The sequence below is a fragment of the Centropristis striata genome, chromosome 17 (assembly GCF_030273125.1).
Source record: "Centropristis striata isolate RG_2023a ecotype Rhode Island chromosome 17, C.striata_1.0, whole genome shotgun sequence".
NCBI lineage: Eukaryota > Metazoa > Chordata > Actinopteri > Perciformes > Serranidae > Centropristis > Centropristis striata.
Genome location: NC_081533.1, coordinates 20,429,733 through 20,444,848, shown reverse-complemented (window position 1 = coordinate 20,444,848; position 15,116 = coordinate 20,429,733). Strand labels below are relative to the sequence as shown.

Here is a 15,116-nt window from a genome sequence, read left to right as displayed (position 1 = left end):
AAGAAATCAAGTGAATCCAAAAGAGCTGTAATGCTTTTGGTAGGGTCCATTTCTTAAACTAGATAAAGTGTATCATTGGAGTAAAAAGAAAAGCCTTGTTTCTCATTTTCCGGCGGTTCCATTCAGCTATGTCGGCCTTATCTTCCATCCACAGCCAACTGTATGGTCCAACACTGCCTTGATACGACAAGTGTAAGATAAACTTGACAGATCAACTTTTTCGATAGTCACCGAGCCCATAAACAACTGGGGCCTCTAATCTGATAATCCACCAATGAAAGATTAGGCGCGGGGAGTATTATTGTGTTGTCACTCTTGCTTACAGGGTCACATGGGCTTTAGCTGCCAGGGTTAGACATCCCTCGGCAAATCCTAGGAAGGTGTCACATCTCAGCAGGTGAGGTGCGGCGATAAGACAGACTGGGGGATATTAAACGGACAACTGCAATTATCACAGGCATTAATGAGAAAGTAAAAATCTACAGGAGGGCGGCAGGGGGGCCTCGTGATAAAAGACATGTACTGTAGCTGAAAGGTCACAGATTTGGACCCAGAAATAGTCAGTGTGTCTATCAACAGCTATTTGTACAGTGAAGTATCCTTAAGCAACGCTGAACTCCTACCAGAATGTTCTTTTTTTCTGTACCAGATAAGTTTTCAGTGGTTTTGTAAAACATACTGCTACCCAATTTGCAGTGTGTTTCATCTAATTTATGAAAAATGTTCAGTATCAAAACCGTTGATTTATGCTATGAATGACATTAATGCAGCCCACATTGTCCTCTTCTGCTCCTTTTAGTTTGCAATCCTGCTTCTCTGTACATTTCTGAACCTGATATTAACCATCCAGGCAGCTCCTGCATATGCTCAGTGCTATCTCGCAAGGAGAGCCGGAGAGTTGGAGTAATTCAAACATTCTTCAAACTGCAATTTATTTTCCCCGAGTTGTAATTATGGTCTATTAAAATGCAAATGATGTCAATGGCAGAGCAGCGCTAATCACTCAATGTCTGTTTATGGGCAGTACAGCCACATTAGAGAGAGGCTCACACATTGGAGACTGAGATGAACAGAGATCCTCTATCTGTGAAGGATCCAATAAATTAGACCCCTTTTGCGATGGATGGTATGTATTTTTCTCATGGGATGCAAATATAGTAAAAAAAATGATTCCTGTTATATAAACTTTATGATTTGCTGAGCAGCCATATCTACAGCAGTCTGCAAACATTTTATATGGCAAACTTGCACTTTCTATGGACGTGATACTATACGTTTTCGACGGCTTACTATTTTACCTATAGTATAACCATAGGTAGTTAGCCAATTAGTTTTTGTTTTTGTGTGTGTGCCATGCTCAAATATTTACTCCATCCTACATATGAAGACAAGACACATATTTTTATACAACATATATACACTTATTAATTGTCAGAATAGTATGCATGCTTCTATATATGCATGTTAAAATAACATTTGTGTGATAAATGTCAAATAAATTATACACAGAATAGCAGAAAAAATTTATAAATGCTGGATGGCTGAGGTGTATCCTGACAGAGTGCACATGTCTTTTGACTATGATTAAATCATTTTTTTTATTACAAATACATAGATTTCTGGTCCTTATCAGTATCAAATAACCAATCCCATAACTGAGCTTTACATATGTTGCAGCAAACCTGACATGGTTACTATGCCATAAACTCAGCTATAGCCAACTTTTGTGCATTTTTTAATAAAAGTACTGTAATATCCGATAGTCCATGGGAAACCCTTGAGTTATTGATGTTATGTATATCATACCAATACACACTAATTTACTTCAATATTGAAACAAATATGTAAGTGTATGTGCTCTGACTATAATTTGATAATCTAAATAACATTTAGCACATACCAGTGCAGCTAATCAGATATGCAAAATACATAACATAATGATTACCAATTAAAACTATATGCAATTACTGCTTCGGAATACTAGTAACTTAAAAAATATATACGTACAAGAGAGATTTAATCTTTTTTAAATGATCATCCATTCTTAAACTTTTTATTATGAGAACGGTATGGAGTCACATTTAAGTATTTGGATAGCGGTTCATGCTTAAACATATGAGTTTGATCATTATCCATATTTCCGTGTTTTATTCATGAGTGCATAGCCACGGGTAGAATATGCTCATGCATGTTAAACTACACATGATTTCCTGTTGTGGGTCACATGAGTAAAAGCTACACAAGAGCTGCACTTATGGAATAATGAATGTGATGAGCACAAATTACATCTGCGTCGTAAGCTACCTATTTCATGTTCTTCTCTCTGCCGTGTATAATTTCGACACTATTCCCCCCACCGCAGTCGATGTTTACACATGTGTATGTTCTGTGCTGCCATCACTTTTGCTATGCATTACATCGAGCCTAGTGGGATTAAAGCTTATCTATAGTACTGTTAACCATATGCCGTGACAACAACCTCATGTCCCCCTTATCACAGAGAGCTGCTGACAAGACATGGTGTTATTAATAATCAAAAACCTCTGAACTGGATGCAGCCCAACAATGCAGAACTTCCACTGAAATTATGCAAAAAAAAAAAAGAGTTACATGGAAATTGTTGTAAAATTAGGTTTATGCTTACATTTTTTGTTCAAAAAGACATTACTAAAAGATATTGCAGTGGCATGTTTTAACATTACATGACCCTCTGTCGAAATAAGCATGGCAAGATAACACTGCATGCATATGAGGCAAACAACTTGTCACCCAGTACACTTAACAAATTGAGAACAGGCTGGCCGCAATAGTGGAGTGCTTTTGTAATCACTGGTGAGAGGATTTGTGAGAAAATAAATAGCACTTTCATTAGATCAATACTGTCATCCCTCCTCCGTCGGCTCACATTAAGAGCACAAGCTGGGTAATAATGGAGGACTGGTTGGACACACTCTGTAGCATTCTGTTTGATCATAAGGGGTGGTGTCCCCTAGGGCGCAGTCTCCGGCCTGCTGATAAATTCATCTTTCTGACTGTCCCCCTGGGAGCTCGTCAATGAGTGAGGGACATTGACTTTTCATTAAGGAGATCACTGCATTGGAAATTGAATTTATTTTGGGCTTAAGAACATAACAGAGCTGTTTGTGAGTCAGCCGAAGGCCACAGAAGAATGCCGATACACCGAAAGCTGATGGAATGTTTTGGTTGACTAATAACGCTCCCCCTGTTCCCTCTAGTGAAATACATACAGGTGTCAAGAAATAACATGCAAAGTCGAGAACTCTTGTTATTATTGGATAGACTGTGATGGGTCTTAAATGCACAGTTACATAGATGTATTAAAACATTTTGTCACACCCACATAGTCTTTGCTGTATGATAGCATATTTGCATATAAAGTGCATTGCATATGGCAAGTGCAAGAAGCAGAAGCATACAGTATTATATCAACTTGAAAATGTTATATTTTGTAACTGTGGCTATTTATGTGATGCCATTTGTAGAGACAGTTGTCATCATTCAGCAGTTAAAACAAAATGGGTTTAAGAAGTGTATGAATTTAATAGGCTCATTACATTTATACAGCATTATCATTGCACCCTTACAGTTTCATTGTAGGGGATTGATTGTTATTTATAGACTGCATTTTACCACCCAAGTTCCTGAAGGTTCAGCAAAATATCAAGGGTCACTCCCCGGCACTGTACCTTCCACCTTTGCAAAGCTTTTACACTTGCTGTAAATTTCATCAAGGTGAACTAAAGTGTTTACCCCATTAATTTATTTCTGCTAAAGCCAGAGCACTGACCCATAAAATGAGCTAAGATAATACTGACCTTAACATGGTCTTCTGCACATGGAGGTAATTGCTAAGGCTTCAGATCAATCAATATTGACTTGCCAGGTTTTTCCCCCCCTTACCCACCCACTATTGCTTGAGCTGAATGTGTAAAATTGGCTTTAGATGGATGGAGAACATATCCCTGATAGTTTAACCTTTATCTAGCTAACATGTTCACTTATCTGTACAATTATAGATTTTGCCAGTCAAGCTGTTTCACAGAAAATCTGTTGAGTGTTAAAAGACTGGAGAGTACAGCTTGGCTAATTGTGGACTGTGTGAGTCAACTCTCCAGAAAGAAAAGATGTATAATAAGAATGTCACTGTGCAAAGTCCATGTAGAAGCAGTACGGTCATATAGAGACTTCTATCTTTTGCCACACACCACACCAAAAATAGCTGATATTGAGCAATAACATTTCAATAATAAATTACTGAGAAAACAAGTAAGCAGGCACGCACACACATAAACACACACCTTTTTACATCACAATAGCTGTGTACTCCAAGGCATTTGATTTCTCTTTAATTTTTCAAGGTAGAGGCGCAGACTTAGCAGGCATTTCCATCTTGACTTGATAAATATCACAATCTTCTTTTCCCTGCCACACTGAAGTAATTTATTTTCTATCTCTCCAAGCTATATTTTCCAGTTAATATTTCATTTTTTTTTTCACACAACCTGACAAAGGATGCCACAAGGGATGATAAGAAGTCTGAAACCTTTGCACTCTCGCTCCAGATACAGGATTTACCTTGAGAATTTTACGAAGAAATAAGACTTCTAAAATAAGGAAGACACTTAAAACAACATCGGCGTGTTCTTTTTGAGCTATACAAGCTGTATTCTCAAACTCCTCTCTCTCTAATAGCTTTTATAAAACGCTAACAATTGTTTAGTTTTGATGTGCATTTAATTCATAGATGACTTCTAACTAACCACAGGGTTACAACCTGTGTCGAGTGTCTGATGAAAACACATGCTACAAATGTGTTTCCCCTCAGGTAAAACTCACAAAGACTGGCTGACTAGAGCTGCTATTTATAGAGATTTCAAAACCGCAAATCCTGATTGTGTCACTCAGAACTATTTTCATACCCAGCAGCTAAACATTTATCATTCATATGCTACAAATGTGCTCTGTTTTGGCTCAGGATTATGAGCAGCAAATTCAAAGTATTAACATTATTGCATGAAAACTATGATCTCAGTGATTTACAAAGAAGGCTTGTATTCTTTGCAGCAGAACCAAATTACATGTTCCTTGAGTGATGGGTAGCGGTGTCCTTCTGGCTATTCAACTCGCCCTTAATTTGAATTTGATAAGATTTCTTTTTGAGACATTGTTAGGCTAATGTAAATTTGGAGGGAGGACGCGAGCCTACCGCTGGCTTAACTTTGATGAGGTGTTAATATCTAATATCAAAAGCAGATAAAACCCTTATTAGCCCCAGTGGTCTTGCTAGAGTGGGAACTTATTACACAGAGGAGATGAGACGAAAGCAGATGAAGTAATAAGACTGCCGAGGGCTTTGTTACATGTCCTTAAGCTTTCTGACGGGGTCAACTTAATTTTGTGACTTAAATGCTGAGGGTTTACGAATGCAGACAAGCTGACATTGTTTGAGAGATCTAATTCAGACTCTCATATTTCATAGACTGCAACATCTGGGGGATTACAGTGTCTCGAGCCAGAGGCAGTTTGATAATCGGTTGTCATTTTAGGAGTTGTGCGCCCTTCCCAGCTTTGGCGGTTTCTAAAGGTCTTTGGTTCAATCAAATGTTTGTGAGATTAGTTGGCTGCACTCCTTTCAAGAACTATTTCCATGTGGGATGGGTTTTAATGTTTGCCTTCAGGCTTTCATGGTAAAACACTCTGAAAATATTCTGGAAGACTGATAAATCTGGACTCTAAAAGTTATTTTGAGAAAAATTTTGCCATTCTGTCTTGCCATTGAATGGTCAACAAGCACACATTGTAAACTCATACCAGTTGTTGAATGCAATATTTTGTAGCATAAACACACAAGTATAATTAGGGCTTGCTCTGGACACACTGGCCCTCATTTATCAAACGAGCGTACGCCAGAAAGTGAGCGTAAAGTGGGCGTACGATCATTTATATGCAAGGCTCGGCATTTATCAGTTTGGACGTGAGCGGAGGGTACGGTCAGATCTCAGTCTGCTCTTAGCTCATGTACACAAATTTGAGTCTGCGTGAAGTCCACACATCTAATTTGGAGAATTGATCTTAGATTATTGTATCGATGCCTGGAGCTGATAAAACACTGCCGTGTTTTTTTTTTTATGTTGACAAACCAAAGCATGTTTAGGCAATATTATTTATCACAAAAATCCTGATTAAAATTAAATGCACCCTGCAACTGTGAAATTCTTTGAACAGATTACTAGCTGAGGCTATTAAATGTTATTGTCTTCTGATATTTACCGTTATCTGGCTCTGACACCGGAGTGTCAGCGTCTCCTCCACCAGTGGTTTCACCCAAATAGAAACATTTACAATCAGCGCTGCCACACGCTCCTCTGACTGGGACATAATTACTACTAAATGTAAAGGAAGTGAATTATATTTCTCCATAATAATAATAATAATAATAATTGCATATAATATAGGTTATTAGGCTATATATATCACAATGCATAAATGAAATAGGCTATTCCCACCTCGCCGGGAGGTTAATGGTCCTCTACTCTGCTGACCGCAGCACTGATTTCCTTCCTTTTCACTTTTTATGCTGCCAAACAAAACCAGTTTGTTGTGTTGCAGCTGTTGGACGTCAGCGTTTCACTTTCTGCCTCTGAGAAATTCCTCATCTTTTGCAATTAAAATTGACTTTAAAACATTGTTAACCTACTGGCTGCAACCAAAAAGCTGTGAAAACATGTGGTCCAAATGTAAAATATTCGCCAAACTTGTTTGAATATATAACTATAAGTACTTTTATTGCATAAACCTCTGTTGCTGCATATTTCTGTAAAATGTGTATTTCGCTTTGCTAATAAAGCGGACTTTAGGGGGAAAAAATACTCTTTTTGGCTGTAATGCACAGCTTTGTCATGAGCAGGGCTTTGAGCTAATTTCTACTGACAACATGCTAACATGTTCACAATGGCAATGCCAAAATAATATCGTTTAGCATTTTCCATGTTCACTCCATTAGTGTGTTAGAAAGCCAACAATTCCTAGTTAGTGCTAATTAGTGGGCAGCAGTAGGGGCTTGGCTTGGGAACAGGAGGGTCATCAGTTCAAGTCCCTGTACAGACCAAGAATACAGTGTGGACTGGTAGCTGGAGAGATGCCCGTTCCCCTCCTGGGCACAGCTGAGGTGCCCTTGAGCAAGACACTTAACCCCCAACTGCTCCGGGGTACTTGTATGTGTTATGTGTGATTGTAAAAATTATGAAAATGAAAATCTCCTTGATCGGTTAATGAAGGTATCCCTCTTAGTTTAAACACAAAGTACTGCTGAAGCTGTCATCATCAATTTTTTTTAATGTATTCATGAATCAATGTATTGGACAAATTAAAAAAAATCAATCCATAATGGCTATAATTCAAAATGTCTATGCTAATTATGAGAAGAAAATATCCAAAAGGTCAAAGCTCACCTTTACACTATTATCATTTACTGCAGACATCGTGGTTTTTACAAGAAATTATTCACTAGAATGATACATTTCAATATAGTGATTGTGAACTTCTATTTTACCAAAGGTGGAGTCACTCCCTTTTATTAAAGTACTTCATAGTATGCACTACATATATGAGTTTAGACAGATATGGATGTAACCTGCAACGTGACTGGTTGACAGAGGCATACAACCACGAGGCGTTTTTTTCTTGTTTTGATCATGTGTTTGATGTTTTTATAGTCCCTTTGAATATATTGAAATTGTTTTGAAAGGATATCTCTATTTTTCAAGGGTGAAATAAAGGATGTTAGTAGTCCAACCTATTTAAATATAAATGGAGCTTTACACACACTGCTGACTTGTAAGGCATTGTAAACTAGCTTCCTAGACCTCTCCAGAAAGCACAAAGTAAGCACACCGTTGGTATGCCACCAATCAATGCTTTGGACCAAGAGGAATGAGCTTTTGACTCACTGACTGAGGGACAGCATCAATACAAAGCGTTCACCCTAAACAAGTCGGAAAACACCTTGGGTTCCAGCACTATGTCCCATTGATTTCTGTTCAGCTCAACGCAGATTCTGCAGCATTTAGACATTTAATTCCTTTTCAAGCAAAGTCATTACACAGCCGGGCATTTAATTAAGCAATCACAGCAGTGCTATCTGAATGATTCAGTGTCTAAATGTGGGCCAAGTTGGCATTATTGTGCCTTTACAGCTCCTAATGAAGCTTCTTAAATGTAAGATTTGTGGAAAAATGAAATGCCTTCCCTTTGTTAATAGATAAATTGTGCAGCTCCCCAACAACAGCTCATGAAAACAAAAAATGTTTAATTCACACTCAATAAATCCACATAGTTACACTCCTAATTAAGTGTGTTAAAGGATTTTTTGAGATGGAAGGAGCCAGGTATTCACGGCTGACCTATTTCTTCCACAAAAGAAACATCATTCGAGGGGCATGGGCACAGATGTGTCTGAGGATGTACCGGGGAGGTGTTCTCACCTCTCCACGCCTCTGTGAACAGGGCGACAGTTTATTTTGTCCCGTTGTGGCCTCGCTTTGCCTTTCCCCAAATGAGCTCAGCTGTAGTGACATTGAAATTCATAAAATGTTCATAGCTGGTCAGTCAGCACTGCTTGTTGTGGATGTTCTAATGAACAAATACAGCACTTTTATACATTTTAATTTTTGCAAATCATTCAAATCATCAAGTGTTTTCTTAAAGTTGTCGTTGCCTCGCCATGCTGTATCAGCACTGTTAATCTAAAAATAATTACACAGGAAAATAAGGAAATAATATTTTGCTCTTTTGTGATTCAGTCATTAAACAATGCTATCAAAAATAGCAAAACTCCTGCAGTTGATAGAAAATAGACAATTAAATCCATGTCCCACTGAAGCAGCGTAGACAAACAACTGGAATGATTTTATTTAGGTCTCAAATTACAAATTATTATCGGATAAACTGAGAATTAACTTCAAGGCAGGAGTGCAAAGCCTTACATAATACAAATGCTGTGTGGTGTTCTGTTTGATTCTGTATCGCTCCTCTTCTCTCTGCAGTGGGCAGGTGTGCAGGTGGCACCAGCACCTGCAACTGCACCTGTGTAATTTATGTCACAGTATGTTGGTCTCTCGAAGCCATTTGTTCCCAGTTATGTTAATGTGCTCTCTACAACTGCTCCTAACACAAATTATTTGATTTTTTTTTCCTGCACAGTTTTTTTTAAGAACAACATGCATGATGTGAATCTTAATGTCTAGGGGAACTTTAAAGGGATATTTCAAGATTTTGGGAACTATGCTTGTTTGCTTTCTTGCTGAGAGTTTCATATTTGAGGATTGACTCTACTCTCAAGTCATGATGATATGGAAAATAATACAGAATCTGTAGGCAATGATATGAGATTTTGGAAACATTCTGGTTTCCATTTGTATTCTGTTTGTAGTCTGAGTAGTATTGGTTCATCCTGTTTGGGTGAGCTTTGGTTGTAGGCAGTCCTTGTTGAGTGGAAAAGAGGCATAACTCATTTGCCGAAATGGTTTTAGATGTCGTCTCTCAAAGGCAAACTAATTGGCTGCTAGCTCCAGGTTCATATTTAGTGTATGAGGAACATACCAGTCTTCTCTTCTAACTTTTGGAAGAACTTGAATAAATGCATTTCCCAAAATGTCAACCTTTTCTGGCAAGTTTTTTTTTGTTGTTTTTCAGATGTTTTGTAATGTGTTATCTTCCCAAAAGACCAAAAACCCTGTGCCACTGTGATTGTCTTACTTGATAATGACACCTGGTGCTTTTGCATTTTTAAAAACTATATTTTCCCCCAAACTTGAACTTTGACATTCTAAACTCAGACTACAGATGTTAATCAAAGTCAAGACTTAATCCAGGCCTGATAAGATGCTCTATTTAACAGGCTCGTTTTAGCGGGGGGCTCGATCAGGTGAAATGAAGAGGAACTGATTGCTTGTGGTGATTGTGCTGATTGCATTTTAAATGTAAAACTTTCCTCCTAGTACATGGTCCTGAACGGTATCGCAAACAATGACATAGCCGGCTTAGTAAATGCCAAGGTGCCTGCAATCTCATCGGCTGGGAGGGAAATACCACACTTTAATTTTTACTTTAGTTGTTGATGTTACACAACTATCGTTGTGTGGATGTTACAAATAGACAAACTGAAATCTATCAGGATGATTATTTGAGTTGTGTTAGCACTGCGTATAGCCTTATTGTACAATTCTGTGTATGTGCAGATGTATTCTCCTATTTGACCAACTCCACCCACCTGTCATTGTAATATATATATATATATATATATATATATATATATATTTATATATATATATATATCACTCAATTATCTCGACCAGGTCCAATAGCGGAAATGCAATTTCCATATAATCCTTTGTATGTATTGTCTTAGCATTAATCAACAACATGCTTTCAGTGTTACACAGAACAATCAGGTTTGTAGGACTGAGAGTTCAGCATTCCTGACTTATTCTGACTGAGGGCAGAATTCACAATGACCGAGATCCGTGTTGCAATTTCCCCCCTAGTCAAAACATTATGAATGCTTGTGCTACAGCTGTCATATAAATGACATTTGAAAATATACGATGAAAGGCATTTGCATGAAATACGGCATGGGATAAAGCATTAGCATATTAGGAGGGGGGTATTTGCAATTGTGTCCATGCCCTCTCTTGGAGATGTCAGATCATGTCATGTACATACATGCGTTAAACCCTACGTGAGCTGCTAACTGCAATCTAAAAATCTAAATAATTTAAAAAATGATTCAAAATATTCACATGTTGAGAGGAGAATTTCACCATGTTTACACACGAACGCACACGCACACACACACACACACACACACACACACACAGTACTTAATGCAGGTCTAGTAGGCGTTCAGTCCAATCACTGTTTGTAAGCATGAATAACCTTGTGCTAATGCAAGATCACAAGAGGCCTGAGACTAATCTGGGGTGTGCGAAACCCCTTTCAGTGACAAAAATGGGAGACTCGCAAATCATTTTACAAAATCACATCAAGTTTTCTCAACTTTTGCATCCCAGTGGGTTTAATATCATGGCAGAGATATCAATTTCAATCCAGAAAATCGCTCTTGATCTTTTTTACATCATTTTGCATCTTTTCCAATTCGTTCTCCAAAGATTTGTGTTGGTGTGACACCGCAGATTAAGAAGCTGATGGCAAACTCGCCATCTTTTTTGACTGTGCTGCAGTTGTGTGAAGTTAACCGTGAGCAGGAATATTTAAACGTTATTCTGGAGTATTCACTGGTGTCCCATGACCAGCTGCTCATCATCATGTGTTAGTTGTTAGACAAGAAAATCAATGAACAGCATAGTTTTATGAAAGAAAAATCATGTTTTAGAGAGTTTACAGCTGAATAAAGCTTGTCTTTGTGCAGCACTGCAGCAGATTATCTGTTTCACAAAGATAATATTATAAATACATGCTCTTAAGGACATCTTATGAGAATGTACTGGCTTGAATTTGAATCACTATTTGGCTTTATTAATGCATTGCTACCACTGCTGCTCAAAGGTGTTCTTCTCTCTCCAACTCTACCGACAAAACTCTGGAGAGGAGGAAGAAAAGTTCAGTAGTTTAAGGTCAGAACAGAGATGTTCTCTATATCACAACCAGGCTGTGTGACAGTAACTGTGATTTTATATATGACACTTTTTTACTTTGGACTGTTTGTTCTGCCTGAAGCCAGTAAAATGTATCACTCCACAGCTGGCTTTGTTCACATAAATTTAGAGATGTTTTTCTCAATTTGACTTTTTAAGTTATGTTTGGAACAATAGTTGTTCTGTTAGTGTTTTTTGTGTAGTCAAGCAGCCAAAAAAGAATAGTTATAAAACTTTTTTTCCTGTAAGGTTTGTGGGAGTCCATGGATGACGCACTGCAGATGCAGAGATCTGTGAATCAGTAGTCTTAGAGAAAAAAATGTATTTTGTGAATTTTTTCTTGTTTACTTTAAGTTCCAACACTTTACATAATAATGAACACTATTTGACACCTTATTTTAATTGCTATAAACATTAGTTTAACACAAGTGGCAAGTTCATAATACATAACATCAATCTTTAATGTGTCAGGTGTTGTACATGACCCCTTGAGAAGCATTTTGTGAGGTGAAATTGTATTATTTACCGATAAGTAATGTGCTTCATAATGCAACCTATATTTCGATGGAATTTAGTTTATTTTTTGACAGGGCCACAAGTGTGTATTGTACGTGCATAACCTGTTCAGATGTGTGCATGTTTGTATCTAGAAGGTATGCTTCTGCTTTTAATGAGAGAGAAAATAGTTTAAAGTCCACATACTGTATATTGGTGCTCATTATAAGTGCTCCAGAGTGTGTGATGTAAGGTAATTAGATAGGTTATTTTAGTGTATCCTGATAACAACATTGCAATTGCAGAAAAGTCAGGCATTAGTTTTAACAAGGGTAGTTTAACAAAACATTTAATTTGTTATATAGGCAACTATGCATATTTCTGAAGCTGTTTGCTCGTGGATCACTCTACGTGCCTCAGTAAAGACGTCAAGGGCTGTTAATTTGTCGCAGTTACGACTTGTGTTTTGTCTTACATTCACTGTAATGCATTTGACAGATGTAAGGGCCTATTCACTGAATGTGACAAACAGAGTGCAAGTCTTACAGCACATATAAATCAGTTCACAGTGAAAATGTGGTATGAATGATGAATATCGAGAACTCAGGCCAGGAAGTGCAGCCCTACAACTGAAGCCTTATTGTATTGTAGTTGTATTCTGTGACTTTTTATATTGTTATTTGCAGTTCTAGTCAGTAATTATGCATGTTTTGGTGCATGTGATGATCAGCAACAGTTTGTTGTATTTCAAAAAGAAGTAGAAATAAGAAATAAGAAAGCAGTGATGTCACTGGTGCTTCTCAATTTTTCAAAATATCCATCTCACATCAGCTATCTTGACTTACCTGTCCTCATCACCCCCACCAATATTTGAATTTGAGTTATAATATCTATTATAAAACCATATAGCTTTGAAGATAAACCACAGAGAGAAGAGTAAAATCCTTAGAGAGGCCTACCTTGAGGTCGAAGGTGTGAAAGTCATGGAACATTCTCTCTCCTGAGACCTGTGACAGAGTGGGAGGGGGGTTGAGACGTCAGTCATGATTAGGCCACAGTGCAATTACAGAGCAGCTTCTCTGACAGTGATTGATCAATGAGGAACTCCCTTAATGAAGACAAGGACTCAGGGGCTCCCAGGAGCAAATTGGCAAAAGTAAGTAGTGGGAATAGTGTCCCAGATTGCTAAGGCACTAAGAGGATCATCCTGTCTGAGGCAGCAGTTTGTGCAGGTGCATGTCTCATTTCATACAGAAGTCAAACTCAAGTAATACCAAGGCTATCAAAAGTTACAGGATGCCTTTGTCCATCATGGCCACATTTTCCTGTGATATTCTAGCATATTTAATGTTTCTGACAAAATCTTGTCTACTATTTATTGTTGGGACATTTGACATTTAGTCATTCCAAGAACATCCTTTTTCCTGGCCAGGACACCTTACAGACCTGCCGAGCTTGTTTGGTTTATTCTGGCAGACAGATTTCTACTTGTCCTAGCCCTGGATGGGCCAAGCACAGCTGTTTGCTTAATATGGAGCTAGTTTGATAAATTCAGTTCGACTTGCAAAACTCATGAAACTATGCAGCGCTGATCAAATATGAATCAAGATTCCGTTCTTGCATGGCATATTTCTCACCTCAAATGATTTAAGAATTTAAGTGTACTGTTAGCTGTAATTTGATTTTGAAAATACTTTTAAAGTTTTTTTACAAGGCCAATATTTTTTTCATGTTTGACAACAGACCAAGCAACATGTCTACCACAGCTACCTTTTAAAAAAAATGTTTAATTCATATTTTAAATGTGATGAGTTTTTTTGTGGCAAAGCCCAGGAAAAAATCATATCATCCCTCCAAAATGTAAATCATATGTCAGTGTGTCCCAAAAGTCAAAGTAACATGTCGAGTTTGTGACCAGTAGAAGCACTTTGAAGCACTATTTTTAGTTTTGAGTGGGTCTCCACTTCACTGTTAGCATCTCATGCATGTATGCATGTGGTGTGGTGATGTAACACATAATCCTGTCAATGGTTTATTGGTGTTTCCACATTTGAGTGATCAACAAGTCGATTAAAAAGGGTTTGTAGTTTGTTTTTGTGCATGATTCCTGATGTGTCTGATAACGACTGTCCTGATAGGATTTTATTCGCCACACTCCCATGAGATGTGGTCTGCTCCTCTAGGGTACTTTGAACTTTGTTACAGAAAACAGGCTGAACTCAAGGGCCACTTAAACAAGTGCAGCCTCATTGTTAAAACACCAGAGAATGAGGAAATCAGGCCCTTGAGGCAAAAGCTTCATATGGCATTGTGTTGAAATTCAGTTTTTGATTTAGCCCTATAATAAACTTTCTGAAAAATCTGGACTGCCTTGTCGTCTGACGTACCATAAGGAGGGACACATTTGTTTTCTGTTCTATTCATGCCATGTACGCGGGTGAGGGGGGCGCTTGCCTAAACAGACGGCCCTTCGAGGGAGGCATCTGACTGGTGCTGCTACTTTTTTATTCTCCAAACTTGACAGAGCACACACACATTTGCCCAAATGTATGTAAAGATAAATAACCATACATTCACAGGTTGCATGAATAAAATAAATCACATATTTTTGTTGTTAACCCTTAATAGGACACTCATTGAAATACTTTCAAATTCCAAATTTCAACCATAGAGAATATTGGAGGATACTACATACTGCCAGAATGTTTAAAAAAACATACAGACCCAGGGGAGGGAGGTAATATTTTGAGAAAAATGTTTACGAGAATGCGCAGATTTCTGAGATTTAAAGTGGTGAATCTGTAAGAAAAAAGTTGCTTTTTTTTCTCGTAAATCTGTGACTTTTTTCGCACAGATTTGCAAATTTAAATCTCTTAAATCTGCAACTTTTTTTCTTGTAGATTTGCCACTTTAATCTAGAAATTTTGCTACTTTTTTCTCAAAATA

General features: G+C 37.7%; 1 protein-coding gene across 5 annotated transcripts in view; it reads right to left on the bottom strand.

Moving 5' to 3' along the window:
• LOC131989545 (receptor-type tyrosine-protein phosphatase delta-like) overlaps nucleotides 1–13,182 on the bottom strand; it is a 189,386-nt gene extending 176,204 nt beyond the window's left edge. For all 5 annotated transcript variants that reach the window (XM_059354782.1, XM_059354783.1, XM_059354784.1 and 2 more), the window contains exon 1: nucleotides 13,130–13,182. The gene's annotated coding sequence lies outside the window, so the exon portion shown is untranslated. The remainder of the gene's footprint in view (nucleotides 1–13,129) is intronic.
• Nucleotides 13,183–15,116: the final 1,934 nt, after the last annotated feature.